The sequence below is a fragment of the Rhinopithecus roxellana genome, chromosome 4 (assembly GCF_007565055.1).
Source record: "Rhinopithecus roxellana isolate Shanxi Qingling chromosome 4, ASM756505v1, whole genome shotgun sequence".
Taxonomy (NCBI): domain Eukaryota; kingdom Metazoa; phylum Chordata; class Mammalia; order Primates; family Cercopithecidae; genus Rhinopithecus; species Rhinopithecus roxellana.
This window is the reverse complement of record NC_044552.1, coordinates 20,640,337-20,657,534: the sequence shown is the minus strand read 5'-3', so window position 1 is coordinate 20,657,534 and position 17,198 is coordinate 20,640,337. Positions and strand designations below refer to the sequence as shown.

Here is a 17,198-nt window from a genome sequence, read left to right as displayed (position 1 = left end):
GGTCGTGATTGATTTGAGCAAGCAGAGGGTACGTGACAGGGGCTGCATGCACCGGTGGTCAGAGTGAAACAGAAGAGGGCAGGGAGTTTCACAATGTTCTTCTATACAATGTCTGGAATCTATGAATAACATTGGTTTCTAAGTTATGAGTTGATTTTTAACTACTGGGTTTAGGCCAGGCAGGCCCAGGGCTGGTTTCAGGCCTGGCGCCAGGCTGCCTGTCTTTGGTTTTACTTCCTTGTTTTTTCTTAAAACAGGTACTGAGTATAAAACAGTATAAAACAATATGAGAGGGTCTCTGTCCTCACAGTCTCACAGCCCACAAATCAGAAATCTAGACGAATGTAATAGGCTTGGAAAATACATGTTAAGTGAACAAAATCTAACAAAAAAAGGACAAAGGCTGCATTCTGAATTATCACTTTGTTAGAAAAAGAAGTGAAAAGAAGCGATTCCTGTTGGACAATCTCCGCAAAACGAGACCCACTACACAGACAGCACTTTACCCACCCAGCTAGCCTTTAGATTCTTAGGGCGAAAGCGGATGACCGCTCACGGGGTTTCTGAGGCGCGTGGAAATCCTCCCTAAGACTTCTGGGAAATGGAGTCTAAGGCACTGTGACGATAAGCGGCTCGGAGATTTCTGGGAATTGTAGTTCGCAGACTGAGGCTACGTACCCGACTAGCATCCAAGAGATATGGCAAAGAGGAGGGCGCGGTTGCTGGGCCTCCCTCCGAGGCCACTTCCGAGGTTCAGCCTCCCTTCAAGGCCATTTCTGCTTTGGGAGAAGGGACCTGAGTCTCTGCGCACCCTTGCCTGCTAATAAAGGGGATGAGGGACCTAGGATCTCGATTATGAACCTCATAACGGCAGAGACTGAATCGAGGACGAGGGAGAAAGCTGTGTAAAACCGGGTGCTGTATATGAAAGAAATTCCTGGTATACGAAGGTTCCTGTGTGTCAGACTCTGAAACTAGATTTGGATCCCTTGTTTGACAATGGGGAAAAGTGCAGCCCAGTGTATCAGGTTTGGGCGATACTGCAGGGAACAGATAGTAACTGTATGGCGTTCATAGTACTGGTTTGCCTCTGGGAAACAGGAATCTTTTCCAGGAAAAACAAACCTGACCCAGGGCTTTTCCAGCTTGAGATTTTGGGAAACAGGAGAATCACATGAGGAGCATGTCCAAAAACTGCTGGTATTGAAGTCATTTCTGATTGCTTTACTAGGGAAGATTAGGATTAAGGTAAAACAGCAAAATCTTCCATAATTATCAACGAGGTGGTGAGTGGTAGATTTTTTATTTTTTATTTATTTATTTATTTTTTGTCGTTTTGTTTTCAAGGCTCACAGAAGGATGTGGATTACAGAAAGATAAGGTTAAAGGGGAGAAGAAATCAATCTTCAAAGGGTAAAAAAGTGAAAAACAGACATCTCAGAACCCTTAAAAAGAGCATCGAAAAGGAACATCTCTCTTGCTTCAGGCTGGGGTTTAGTGGAATGTGTGGAATCTATACAGTCACCCCCAACATCAGGTCATCCAGACCACTTGTCATTAGACTCCGCTGTACGTGCCACAGTGGTCTCTGACTTTCTTTTCTTTTTCCTTTCTTTGTTGTTTTTTGTTTGTTTGTTTGTTTGTTTGTTTTGAGGCAGGGCCTCGTCCTGTTGCCCAGGCTGGGGTGTAGCCATGGCTCACTGCAGCCTCGACCTCCTAGGCTCAAGCGATCCTCCCACCTCAACTTTCCCAGTAGCTGGGACCACAGGTATGTGCCACCAAGCTCTTGGGCTCAAGTGATCCTCCCACCTCAGCTTCCTGAGTAGCTGGGACCACAGGCATGTGCCACCAAGCCTGGCTAAGTTTGTAAATATTTTGTAGAGACAGGGTCTCCCTGTGTTGCCCATGCTGGTCTCAAATTCCTGGGCTCAAGCAATCCCTTCCCCACTCAGCCTTCCAAAGTGCCAAGATTTACAGGCGTGAGCCACCACGTCAGGCCTGCTCTCTGAATTTCTAGAGAAAATGCATAGTTGCCTTGGATGGTTCAAGGGGACTATGCAATCACCAAACTCCATCTTTCAGTTTTTTGTTGAATTAGCTGGGTTGTCATATAGAGTTTCCCATAGTTGTACTGTACTTTGTTAGTTATATTCCTCCAGTGTCATTTAACATATATCTTTTGTTCATGTTTCCTATAAATCAATAAATTCAAGGAGTTCGATTAGTGTCATATATATGTACATGGACAGACACTTCATAGGTAGTGCCATAATACTAATACTGGGAGGTATGTAATGGTTATGCTGTCAGCCCTTGATGATCATTGCCTTGATTAATTAATTCATCTCTTATTTATTTTTGGTCCTAAGATTGGATAAATATAGACTTTTTTTTTTATAGTAGTTTTAGGTTCATGACAAAACTGTGGAAGCTATAGATATTTCCCATATACCATGCTCCCACAAAGGCATAGCCTCTCCCATTTTCAATATCCTTCAATGGTACATTTGTTACAATTCATGAACTTATATTGACACATATTACTACTCAGAGTCCACAGCTGAGAGTAGGATTTATTTTTGATGTACATTCTGCAGATTTGAACAAATGTACAGTGACATGTATCCACCATTAGAGTACAGACAGAATAGTTTCACTGACTTAAAAATCCTCTGTGCTTCACCAGTTCCTTCCCTCCTCATTAACTCTTAGTAACCACTGATCTTTTTCTGTTTTTGCCTTTTCTAGAATGTCATATAGTTAGAGCTGTACAGTATGCAGTCTTTTCAGATTAGCTTCTTTCACATATTAATATGCATTTAAGTTGTCTCCATGTTTTTTCATTGTTTGATAGCTCATTTCTTGTTAGCACTGAATAATCTTCCATTGGCTGGATGTACTGCTGTTTATACATTCACCTACTGAAGGAAATACTGGTTACTTCCATGTTTTTGTAATTGTGAATAAAGCTGCTCCTTTGTATTGATGCCAGTGAGTGCGATTGCTGAATTGTACAGTAAGAGTATGTTTAGTTTTGGAAGAAACCACCGAACTGTCTTCCAAAGTGACTGTACCATGTTGCATCTCTACCGGCAATGAATGACAGCTCCCATTCATCCACATCCTTCATCAGCATTTGGTGATGTCAGTGTTCAGGATTTGGGCCATTCTCATAGATGTATAATGGTATCTCATTATTATTTTAATTTATATTCCCCTGAGGACATGTGGTGTAGTGGGACATTCTTCACAGACACCAGCAACTATTAATGATGTGCCTTTCAACCAGAGTAGCTAACACTGGGCATGGAGAGATAGTAGGGAGAGGAGGGATTAAGGAGCAGGGCTTGGTGCTCACAGATTGCACAGTTGTGGCCAGAGAAGACTGTCATGGTGAGAGTAAGGAGGAGTTGAAAGAAACTGACTCTTAGCCATCTAGCATGGAGGAATAGACAGTTTTGGGAGAAAACTAATGAATTTTGAACAGGATGAATGTGAAATGCCTGAGGGATAAAAGGAAGTATTTAGTAGGCTGTTCCTTCATTCATTAAACAAATGTTTGTTGGGTACCTGGGAATATTACAATCCATAGAAACATTTATTGGATACTTTAGTAATTTAGAGGGCAATGAATGCTATGGAAAATATGTAGAGTATCAAGATTGGTTGTGGAGAGTAACCAGGGTTGCAACTGGAGTGTAGGCTTCATGAGAAAATGCTATTTGAGCAAAGACTGACAGGCAATAAAGCATTTGACCACGCAGATGTGAAAGGGAAAAGGATTCCAGACAAAGGGAATAGTGGCTTCAGGACCCAAGGAGTGAGCATAGCCAAGTGAGATGTGGAGCCAGTACAGGCTTTGGGACAAAGAAGTGACAGAATCAGACTCAGTTTTAGCAGGATTTTTCTGGCTGCTAGCTGAGATGAGACTGTGGAGGGGCATGAGGGGAAGTGAGAATGCTGGGAGAAATGCAATGCAGGAATCCAGGTGAGAGATAACAGTGGCCCAGACAGGGGTAGTCACAGTTGAAGTGGTGAGAAGTGGTCAGATTTTACATATATTTTAGTGGATTTGCTGTAAGATTGTTGTGGAGCATGAGAAGAGATGAAACACTGATAAATCAAGGATTTTGGTTTTAGCTGTTGAAGGTATGGAAATACTGACCAGGGCTTAAGAAAGCTTTAGACATCATCTATCTATCTATCTATCTATCTATCTATCTATCTATCTATCTATCTATCTATCTATCTATCTATCTATCTAAATGTTGAAATTAGATATGTACCCCGCAGGGAAAGTGTACAAAATCACAAAACAAAGTCTGAATTAGGATCTTCAAATCTTAGGAAGATAACGAACATCTCTAAAAAAGTGGTAGGCGACTGGGTGTGGTGGCTCACGCCTGTAATCCCAGCACTTTGGGAGTCCAAGGTGGGTGGATCACTTGAGGTCAGGAGTTTGAGACCAGCCTGGCCAATATGGCGAAACCCTGTCTCTACTAGAAAAATCAAAAGAAATTTGCCAAGGTGATGGTGCAGGCCTGTAACCCCAGGTACTTGGGAGGCTGAGACAGGAGAATAGCTTGAACCTCTGGGAGGCAGAGGTTGCAGTGAGCCGAGATTGTGCCAGTGCACTACAGCCTGGGCAACAGAGCAGAGTGAGACTGTCTCAAAATAAATAAATAAATACTAAAATTAAAATTTAAAAAGTGGTTAGAAAAATTAGCTATGAATATAGAAAAAAGTTAGTTTATCACCTTACTCAATTAACAAGATAAATATCACATGGATTAAAGATTCTAAGTGTGAAGCAACAAACTTAAAATATATTTTAAAATATAGGACACTAGATTTACATTTTTGGGGTAGGGAAGACACCATGAGACAAAAAAATAAAAATAAAAATACTCATGAATTAAAAATTAAAGACACTCATGACTACATTAAAATTTAGCACCTTTGTATTTAAAATAACAGAAGCCAAATTAAAGCATATGTTACAGATTGGGAAGAGAATGTGGAACAAATAAAGGCATAATACCCAGACTATATAAGTAATGTTTATAAATCAATTTTTAAAAGGCACATAACCAAATAGCAGAAAGAATACAAAATATAAATTAAAATTCAGAAAAGAAAAAAATCTGCAGTGAATTTATACCATGATGTGCAACTGCCTAGGGTCAGAAAAATGCAAGTTAAAATTACAATGAAATACCATTTTCCCTGTTAGGCAGAAAAAATGAAAATTTTGTCAAAATCAAACGTGAACAAGTATGGAGGAAAACAGGCACAAATATATACTGTAAGTAGGATACAAATTTACCTAATCAATGAATTGAAATAAAAATGAAAAGCTGAATGTGCCAATCTCAGGACAAAATATATTAACCAAATGGAGATGGTCATCATGAAGCCAAAAACCCTAGAACTCAAGGACTGGGGTCTGCCAGGTCCTATCCAGGGCTGGAGAGATGTGGAGTCTACCCAGGAGCATATTAGTCACTAGCAACATGTACTCTGTTATGGCATGAGGACACATAAACATACCCCTGTGGCCTGAATAGGTTCTCCCTCATGACTACCTTTTCCGTTGCCTCTGACTCAAGGATCAACAAGCAGTCTTCTCTCTGACACCTTAAAACATGGAACCCATTAATTATTTCACTGGAAAGATACAGTCTCCATTAGCATTCAGCAAAATATATTTAGGAACTGTCTTTTGTGAGGTTTGCTATTGTGAATTGTCCCCAAGAGACTCTGTAACATCAGTGCCCTGAAAAATACCCAGTTTCTGGACCTATGGGGCTGAGGTTCACAGCCTACGAAACTTGGTCTAGCTGGTCAGTCCCTGTCCATATGACACTTGTGAGGCATCTCCTATAGTGTCAAATGAAGCAAAATGAAAAAGTTGTAGACTGTGGAGTGCTCAGTACATATAAGTTAGATTAGTAAATTATTTTGTTTTACATAGCTGAAATTATACTACATACGTAGTTTAGTATTCAGGTTTTCTATTTAACAATATTCTTATGAGCATTTTCTCAGTTCACCATTAAAGCCCTGCTTGTCTGGAGGAAGTTGTCCTGCATAGACTCTCAGAACCAGAATCAACCTCAAGCAATGAAGTTCATCCAATCTCTTTATTTACACATGGGCAAATTGAGGACCAGAAGGATGTGTGCATGATTATATAGAGTTTGGCAAGCAGAGGCTGTCGTGGACTCTTCTCCAGGATTTCTCAAAGTTCTGAGCCAAGGTCAGAAAAAGAACTGGAAAGCCAGTCTCCCTCCTCTGTCTAACACCAGTTTGGGAGGCAGTCTCATGGAACATGGGAATTCAGAAAATGGGGGATAAAAGTCCAACATCCCTGGAACTCTGAAAGGATTGAGGGGGAAAAAAAACCAGAATTGTCTAGAGAGAAAGAGAACGGGCAAGAAAATGAAAAATTAGGCTGGAATAGGGATTTGATAAAGAGTTTAGGAAGGGGATAGGAAAAATGGGGATCAAAATCAGAAAGAGGAGTGAAAAAATATATTTTTTGACACTTTTGCTTTGCAATGTGCAGTAATTTCCTCTTAGAGCCACTTTGAAACTAGAAAATACTTATTTTTCAAAGCATTTTGGAAGTTTGTTTTTTCATACTGTCTTGAGTCTTTCATGACCCCCAGAATTGAGATAGGCATGGACTAAATGCCTGGGGGATTGGTTTTCCCATTCTAACAAGGGGATGTTCCACTAGTTCAGTTTAGGCAAATGAGAAGACAAAGTATCCCTCAGACACAGCAGGATAATGCAAAAAGCATTGTACTCAAGAGTCAAGGGACTAGATTTTGATAATTTGGGATTTTTCTATCTGTGTCATCTTGTTCAACTAAATCATCTCTCTAAATCTCAATATTATTATAAAATGGAATGATAATAACCCTACCGCAATAGGATATTTTGAGACTTAAATAAGACAAACTCATAACAAAATTACTTTGAAAATTCCAAAGTGCTATGTAAACGTGAATAATGAAACTCTTATAGCAGGGGTCAGTGAGATCCAGATAAGAGAAAGAGTTGTCTAGGGTCACACACCCTGGGAATGACTGGCAAGGCCTGACACTCAGCTCTCCTAAAATACCAAATGATATTTGAAGGACCTGATGCCTTTTGAACATCGTCCCATGATTGGGAAAAATAAGGGGAGGAGAGATTCAAACAGAGACATATACAAACTAAAGGCAAGTCCTTCTCAGTTGTTAGGGTATTGTCATGATACCAGAGAAGTGGGTGGTAGGCTTGTTCCACAGAAGATAGGGAGAAAGGACTAGGAAGCATGATGAGCCAAATCTGCCCTGGTAACAGATATCCGTGGTAGATGATCTGCCTTTCAATTTCGGTTTATTCATTTTCCCAAGTCTACATAAGTAAATCTTACCCTCTATCCTTTTGGGTAATTGTTATAGACTAGAAATTATTCTAAACATATGCCATCTCTTAACTCAAAATTCCCTTACAATAGTCCTATCAGGTAGCTAATCACCATTCTCCTTTTATAGACAAGGAAACTAAGACACTGTTATAGGTGTAATTGTGTCTTCCCCAAAAGATGGTGAAAATAGACTTTGCAGATAATCAGGTTAAGATGAGGTCATTAGGATGGGCCCTAATCCAGTATGACTCATCCTTAAAAAAGGAAAATTTGGACACAGAGAGAGACAAGTAAAGAGGCAAGATAATGTTAAGATACAGGGAGAATGCCATCTACAAGCAAAATAATGACTGACACTACCAGAAACTAGGAGAGAGGTCTGGAACAGATTCTCCCTCAGAACCATCAGCAGGAAACATCCCTAATGGCACCTTCATTAGGGACTTCTAGTCTCCAGAACTGTGAGACAATACATTTCTGTTGTTTAAGCCACTCAGTTTGTGGTACTTTGTTATGGCAGCCCTAGCAAACTAGTACAGACACAGAAAGATTAAATAACTTGCCTGAGGTCACACTGCCAATATATGACAGAACCAGGATTCAAACTTCAGAGCCCACTTTTTCAACCACTATAATGTCTTGACTCATTTTACATGATAAGAGAGGCCTGGAACAGCTTTTTAGTCCTTATATTTAAAAGGAAGTAATGGGATTTTTGAGGTAAGAAATGTTCCAAAACATAAAGTATATGGTAGACCTTGGCAACCTGAGACTAACTCCATGTTACAGTCAGTCTCTTTAATTCCTTATTGCATCCAAGAAACACCTCCTCAGAAAACTGATGTCTCAGTTTTATACCAAACTCTTATACCAATAATTCTCAAACTCATGTCCTTAGAACACTGAAGTTCCTAAAGTTAGAGAAAAGCATTTTTTCTTGAAAATTCTAACACTGTCAGTCTTTTCCAGTAACAGAAATATAATTACAGAGGATTTTCTACATTAAAATTTTTCTTTGATAATTTTTTTTTTACTAAAATGTGGCTAGCTGAAAATCAAGATAGAGAAAAATAGAGTATGGTATAACCTTTCTAAGCAACCATTACTCATTAGAAACATAAAGTTGATGTCTGACTCAGGACTTATGTAAGAGGCCTTTTCTCTGTGGGCTTCTCGAACCAACTGTAGAGTAGTTCAGCCCGCCAACAGACCTACTGAGTTAACAGCCAGCTCACCAATAGCCTGAGATTACAATCAGCCCATTGTATACTCATTGCAGATGGTTACTGCTCATTACAGACTTTTCTTGTCATTTCATATTCCTCTCAAAATATCCCTGTAAGGTAGGAAGGGAAGATACTTTTAACAACATTTTACATTTTAGGAAACAGCCTCAAAGAGATTAAATGATTTGCCCAGGGTTACATACTGTCATGAGGTATGAGTCCATGGGTATTTTAGGTAATTTTTCTGTACCCTACTCACTTCCAAAGGGTAAAGGCCAGGAGAGATCGCTTAAAGTTGCATTTAGATAACAGCATTGTTTGCTAACCTCCCTTCCTGCTTATGGGGAACTCTCACTTGTGTCTCACTGAAGGGGGAGATAATAATATTTTTTAAAAGTATAGAGTATATACTATGAAGAAAAATAAAGTAAGATAGGATACAAAACACCGATGGGATATGTATCATAATTTTAAATAGGGCAACAAGAAACAGCTTATTAAATAGGTGTCATAGAAGGTGAGAGAAAGAAAGAGCCATCCGGATATCTGAGCAAAAGCCTGCAAGCAGAAGGAATAGCAAATGTGAAAGTTCTGTGGCAAGAGTGGCCTGGAATGTTTAGGAATAACGAAGAGGCCAGTGTGGCTACAGTAAAGTGAAAGAGAATAGAGCAATAGGAGATTAGACTCAAGAGGTCATGAAGGACCACACTATGTCGGGCCTTGTAGGTCACTGCAAGGACTTTGACTTTTACTATGAGTGAGATGAAAAGCTACTGGAAGATTCTGAGTAGGAGCAGTTTTAATTTTAAACAAAAAGGATCTTTCTGGCTAATGTGTTGAAAATAGGTTGTATGAGCGATGGGGGTGGTTGAGAGGGACAAGGATGAAAACAAAGAGATAAGTTAGGCAATAGTCTAGCAGAGATATGGTGGCAGCTTGGTTCAGGGTGAAAATGGTGGCAAATGGTTTGATTCTAGAACAATTTTGAAGTAAAGCCAACAGGATTTGCTGATGGTTTAGATATTTTTAATTTTGGTTTCCATATGTTCATTGTTCAATGAGTAATTTTAGACTATGAAGTTGTAAGGAAATGATCAATGATGGAACCAGGCTTATCAGAGAAGATGGATAGTGAACAAGAATATTAGAAAGTAGTTCTTGAGATCTCAAATCTCCAGCTCCCCAGCAGGAAGCCAATGCTCTGAAGGATCCATTGTGTTCAGCTAATGCAGTTCTACTCCAGGATCTGAATAGAAAAGGTGAGAGTCATATGGAAGAAAGGTCCAGTTTCAACCCCTAAATTTAGCATGGATCCACATCCAGACCCAGGGCTACCTTTTTTCTTCCAAATTTCCCAAACAGAAGATGTAAGTCAAGTTATGTTTTATTTACAAAATGAAGGGTATACCAGGAATTACTGTTAACTTTATTAAGTATGATAGTAGCATTTGGTTAGGTAAGAAATTGTCCATGGTTTTTAGAAATGTATAATGAAATACGTAGGAAGGAAACTATATGATGTCTCAGTTTTATTTAAAATATCAAAATAATAAAATGAAGAAAAAAGGAACAAATAAAGCCAAATGAGGCAAAATGTTGATAGTTGTTAAACCTGAACAATGAGCATAGGAGTCCATTTTACTAGTCTCTCTAATTTTGTGTATGTTTTAAATTTGTCATAATTAAAAATGAGCAAACATTATGTTTTATCAAGTTAAGTATTTCTGAGAGAATATTAAAATGAATTTAACTGGTTTTATGATCTGAGATAAAAATTAAAACTCTTCCCCAAACCATAAAAGGTATGGATTTAAGTGTCTTGACTTCCCTCAAACTCATTTTCTTAAATCTTTTTTTTTCTTTCTTTCTTTGTTTGAGATGGAGTTTCACTCTTGTTGCCCAGGCTGGAGTGCAATGGCATGATCTCCTGCTCATTGCAACCTCCGCCTCCCAGGTTCAAGTGATTCTCCTGCTTCAGCCTCCCGAGTAGCTGGGATTACAGTCATGTGCCACCACGCCCGGCTAATTTTGTATTTTTAGTAGAGACGGGGTTTCTCCATGTTGGTCAGGGTGGTCTCGAACTCCCAACCTCAGGTGATCCACCCACCTCTGCCTCCCAAAGTGCTGGGATTACAGGCATGAGCCACCACGCCTGGCCTCTTGAATCTTATTATCCTATGATTATCCTATCTCCTTCATATCCTTTGCCATACAATTTTTATTTATTTACTTTCAGAGACAGGGTCTTGCTCTGTCACTCAGACTGGAGTACAGTGGCATAATCATAGCTCACTGAAGCCTCAGACTTGTGGGTTCAAGTGAGTCTCTCACCACGTATGACCTGGAAGCCCCTGCCTTTTCCAACCAAACCAATGTACATCTTTCATGTATTGATTGATGTCTTATGTCTTTCTAAAATGTATAAAGCCAAGCTACAGGCACATGTTCTTAGGATGTCCTGGGGCTGTGTCACAGGCCATGGTCACATATTTGGCTTAGGATAAATCTCTTCAAATATTTTAGAGTTTGACTCTTTTCGTCAATATTTACAATATTGACTGACTTGTGGAGTGGCTTATGCCTGTGTGCCCACAGCTCTGCCTGCAGAGTGAAAGGGAAGTACTAAGGAGAATTGCCTCCTTGGGAACTGCATGTAGCTCATGGCTTTTGTGACTGGAATAGCATTAGTAAAAGCCTGACATTGTGGAAAGACACACATGCGTGGACCTGGTTGTCTCTAACCTTACACTGCTCCTGACAGTAGGGAAGGCGTGCTGACCCAACTGGCCCAGCTCTCTGCTTTGAGCACTTGCTTTACCTCGCTGATGGTGGCCTGGGGCAACTCCTACCTACTGTGGAACCAGGTGGCCCTGAGCATGCAACCCCGCAGAGTATGTTTCCTAGGAGACGCTGGCCCGTTCCAGGACACCAAGCTTTTCTTGTTCTTGGCTGATCTTGTTTTAAATACCACCCCACCCAACCCCCATGGCTCTACCCAAAAGCAGTCAAATAGAGTTTGTGGCAGTTGCCTGCCCTTATCTTCTAGGAGTGCCCACTGCCACCATGTTGCGGTGGTCCCAGCCAGCCTACTGGGGGCGTGATGGGACAGGAGCATGTCCAGAGAGTAGCGCCCAGAGGCTCCTCATCCACACCGCAGTATTAGCTCCCATGTCCCTCCTCACATACTGCGATTCCCACCGAGGGATGGGCTAGGGGACCTGGCAAGTGAGGAGGGAGGGCGACTGGCCTCCACAGGGGCCTTTCTCTCCCTCCACCTGCTGGCTGACAGAAAAGTAAGGGCCCATGCAAAGCACCTAGATATAGGCTCCTTGTAAAATAGGAGATTATTTTGAAGATGTTCTACTTAAATGTGAGAGCCAAGTCACAGTAATTCAGGTCACATCAGAAGACCCTTAATTTCTTCTTAAAATAGGTCTGCCTTCTCTGGATCACTCTTACCCTCAGGCCTTCTATCTGAACTTCCTCACTGCAAACCCCAAAGTTTCTGGTTCTACTTATTGACTTTGCAATAAAAAGATATAGGCTATTTTCATCAGACATTCAACCTACATTATGCTTTGTGTTCATGACTGCTGATTATATGTCAGAAACCCCCCTCTGCACACCCTAGTAGCTTACATGTAAGTTAAGTAACAATACCACTTTAAGGAATGTAGCCACTCGTCCCTTGCTTCCTTGCCCATATCTAGTCACCAATTTCACTGGATCTTTCCTTTTCTGTTTGCTTTCAGAATGTCCCCAAAATTCATATATTGAAACTTAATCCCCATTGTGGTGGTATAGGAGGTGGGGTCTTTTGGGAAGTGATTAAATCATGAGAACTCATTCCTCTTGAATGGATTAGTGCCTCATAAAAGGCCTGGAGTTTTAAGCCTCTTTTGCCCTTCCATCACTTCTGCTATGTGAAGCCATATAGCATTTGTCCCCCCTGGAGGTTGTGCAACAAGGCACCATCTTGAAAGCACACAGAAGCCCTCACCAAATACCAAATGGGCTGGTGCCTTGACATTGGACTTCTAGCCCTCAGAACTGTGAGAAAAAAAATTCTTTATAAATTACCCCACCACAAGTTTTTGTTGTAGTAGCACAAAGACGCCAGTTTCTTCATCTGTCCACTGCTATTTCCCAATACTGTTATTTTAAGAACCCCAGCTTCTCACCTAGTTTCTGTCTACCATCTCTCATTTCTAAACCATCCAGTCTCTTCCACCAGATTAATCTTCACCCTCAAGCCAGACTTTACTATGAACAAAAACCTCCCATAGCTGGGTGCAGTGGCTCATGCCTGCAATCCCGACAATTTGGGAGGCCGAGGCAGGTGGATCACCCAAGGTCAGGAGTTTGAGACCAGCCTGGCCAATATGGTGAAACCCCATCTCTACTAAAAATACAAAAATTAGCCAGGCATGGTGGTGCGTGCCTGTGGTCCCAGCTACTCAGGAAGCTGAGGTGGGAGAGTTGCTTGAACCTGGGAAGTGGAGGTTGCAGTGAGCTGAGATCACACCACTGCACTCCAGCCTGGGTGACAGAGCAAGGCTCTGTCTAAAAAAAGAACCTCCCATAATTCCTTTATTGCTTAAAAGATGAAATCCAAATGCAACCTGATACTAAAGGCTGCAATCATATAGTTATGAAATTCCAAATCACCAATTTCTTTTCAACTTCTTTGAACCCCCTGCCATAAGCAAGTGAGTTCAACTACTTAAACAAACTGAGAACATTTTCCTACCTCTGACTTTCCTTAAACAGTTCCCTTTCTTTCTTACATCTGCTAGGATCCAGTTTAAGAGATCCAGTACTGGAGTCGGCAGAACTGGAGTAAAATACTGGCCCTTGTGTAAGTTATTCAACATCTGTATATTTTAATTTCATCTTCCCATAATGTAGTGAATTAAATTACAGTTATGTCACTTAAGGATAGCAGTATATTCTGAAAAGTGCATCATTAGGTAATTTTGTCCTTGTAACATCATAGAGTATACTTTCACAAACCTACATAGTATAGTCAACTACACACCTAGAATATATGGCATAGTCTATTTCTTCTAGGCTATAAACCTGTACATCATGTTACTGTACTGAATACTAGAGGCAATTGTAATACAATGATAAATATTTGTGTATCAAAATACATCTAAACATAGAAAAAGTATAGTAAAAATACAGTGTAAAACATTTTAAAATGTCACACATATATGGGGCACTTGCTGTGACTACAGCTTACAGGACTGGAAGTTGCTCTAGGTATCAGTGAGTGAGTAGTGAGTGAATATGAAGGTCTAGGACATTATAGTTCATCTAATGAAGACTACACTACTGTAGACTTTATAAACACTGTACATTAGCCTGCACTAAATTTATTTTTAAAATATTTTTTCTTCTATAATAAACTAACCTTAACTTACTATAACTTTTTTGTTTGTTTCATCATTTTTATTGGTCATATATCTAGAATTCATTACATAAATCTTTCAAAATAATGAGATATTACAAGAATAGTTTACAAGTCAGCTCTGACTGCACAAATATTTGACACAGGAGATCATTTTTACAAATACATATGCTTTCTTGTTTGTTGTGATTTTTTGTTTGTTTGTTTTTGGTTTTTTTTGAAACGAAGTATCGCTCTCTCTCCCAGTCTGGAGTGCAGTGGCACGATCTCAGCTCACTGCAAGCTCCGCCTCCCAGGTTCACGCCATTCTCCTGCCTCAGCCTCTCAAGTAGCTGGGTCTACAGGCACCTGCCACCATGCCCGGCTAATTTCTTGTATTTTGAGTGAGACGGGGTTTCACCATGTTAGCCAGGATGGTCTCCATCTCCTGACCTTGTGATCCACCCGCCTCGGCCTCCCAAAGTGCTGGGATTACAGACCTGAGCCATGACACCTGGCCCTGTTTTCTTATAAGAATACTTTAAGAAAGAAAATAAGTCTCTATCTATCATATAGCAAATTTTATGCAGTCTCTTTTTCTCATTCAATCATCCTTTCAGCATGTCCATCACATCCAATAAACCAAATTACAATCTGTTACTTCTCATTTTCAAATACTATTAAGATTCACACTGTTTAAGGATTTTTAGGGTTCCTTTTCTAGTCTTTCCTGATTTGAAAAGAATCCATGTATTCAGGCTAAAAGAGGTAATTTAAACAAGATTCCTCCTGAATAGAACTTCTATCGGGTTAATCATTGTTTGGTGAATTATCTTTTCACTTCCTACTTAGGCTAGGCTAGTTGGTAGTTTTACCCCTGCTGATAAAGTCCTGACATTCCTAATAGTTCCTAAACTGCAAAAAAAAAAGAAATCCTAGAAACAAGAGTGAAATAGAAATATTAAGAAAGCTAAAACACTATTGATTAGAAAACATTTAAATTCAAGGTCTCCCCCAGGTTGAAGAAGACAGAAAAGTAATAAAGTATAAGGATGTGGCAGTAAGTTGTATAAAATGCTGAAAATCTGAAAAAGATTAATCACTCAAGCCAGTGGTGTACCATTTCCAAAATGCTAGAGGGCTAGAGGATACAGAATCTTAGACTCTGTGGCTAGGCTGAACTCAATATTTGATATTCTTCTTATGCTGTGGCTTTGAAATAGTCTAATAAATATCCATTTGCCCAGAGCAAGTAGTCTTTCAGGCCAGGGGAACTTTAGAGAATACTGACCAGGTTTACCTGAAGAGACAGGAACCACCAGGACAAACATTTGGCATTCACTCCACTCCTTCACTGTTACTGAAAAACGTCCACTTGTCAAAGTCTGTTGTTTGCTTTTCAGGTAACATGAATTAAAATTAAGAAACTAGCAGTTTTCTACTACAGTGAAGCTCCTGAGTACTCAGCTCCAATTAGTCAATATTCTTGCAAGGATGCTTTAAAAAGCAAGCCCTTGTCCAATAAGGTATTTAATAGCACTTAGGGACTATTAGATGTCCCATTTCTCTTCTCTTTCATTTCTCTTGATCTCTTCTCACCCCAGTGTAACAAATTGCTATAGGTTTTTACCAAAACGCTGCAGCAGTAGTTGGAAATGAGTTATTTTGCATTATCAAAGTATTCAATCACATCATCACAGATCACATTTGCATATAACCAAGAGATGGACAAATAACATTACTGCAGTGATTTTGCAAATTCAGCATAGTCAATGTATCCATCATTGTTCTTGTCATCATCTCTCAAAACACCATCTCTTATGTTAATCAGTTCATCTTCACTCATTAGTGGTGCCTGTTCACTCCCTTTCTCCTTATGGACATGAGTAATGGCTGTGGAGAGTTCTAAGCCATCAAGCAAATCATTGCCATCATAATCGTGCATTTTGAAGTAATGGAGCTGCAGTTCTTGTGGTGACATCTCCACCTCTGGTTTGTTGATGACACTTTCTGTAAGGTACATGGATGTGTTTTGGTCAAGGAATAGGCCAAGGTGGACATCCAGGCCTGAATGACTCAGCAAGTTTGGCATGCAGGCACACCCTTCCACTTGTTATATAACCTGTTTGTGTAAGTTCATACTTGGCTCTGAGCCACTATTGTCTGTAAAAGGTTTAATTGTCCTGCTGACACTGTGTGCAGGGCTAAGCTCGGCATGGCTCTTGTGCAGGTGCTGCTGCCCAGAGAGAGAGTGAAGCTACTGCCCTGTAAGGGAGAATGACCAACTAGCAGATGGGCAGGGGGAGCCAGGAACCAGCTCATGCCCATAGAGAGAAAGAGTTAAGCTGCTGACCCTGAAGGCAAGGGAGAGCCAGCCCTTCAGCTGTGTGTGGGAGTGGCCGGCTCAAGCAGTTGAGACAGAGTGGACAGTGTGAGAGACCTGGTGTAAGTGAGCTAGTATGAGTAAGCTGCTGATGAGAGCTATTGCTGAATAAAATCATCTTTCACCTGCTTACTTCCCCTGCCAAGTGTTCTGTTAGCTATTTGCCCAGGGACCCACTCCCTTGGACCTCAGCATGGGCTGGACCTGAATCCTAAACCTAACAATTGGTGATGAGGATGGGATGAGGTGAGTAGGTCTTCAGCCCCTGAGGGCTCCTGGGATGGCTATGTGGCTACAGCATGGGCTGTGGTACCAGGTGGCAACGTGCTGCGAGGATGGGCTTCAGTGGAAACATGGGAGGCAGTGGATGGGTCCCCCGCAAGTGTGGAGAAGGCACTGAAGCACCTGGAAGTGCACAGCACTGAGATGCAGCATGCTTTTTCTGCCAGAGTCAGATGGATGTTTGTGACTTTGCTGCAGGAAGTCCCTGCCCAGTCCTTGTGGGACACACGCAGGGAGGAAGAACTTCTGTTACAGGTTCACCCAATGGTCTGCCAGAAAATAGAGCATGAGCAGCTGTTGGGCCCCAGGGGTGGGCCAGAGACCCTCTACTGTGGTGGAGTACACTTCCTATGGTGTCTGTGCTCCAAGTAAGTTGCAGGAGTTAAGCAAGTAATGTTGGTAGTTGTGTACATACTTGGTGCAAGTCATTCAGGAGAAGGATGTTGCTACACAACCTGGTCCTGCCCGAGTGTTCCAGTTCAAAGAGTACCTGCT

General features: G+C 40.8%; 1 pseudogene; it reads right to left on the bottom strand.

The window, feature by feature from the left end:
* Positions 1–15,542: 15,542 nt before the first annotated feature.
* On the bottom strand, positions 15,543–16,144 carry LOC104671208 (annotated as a pseudogene).
* Between the last annotated feature and the right edge of the window lie 1,054 nt (positions 16,145–17,198).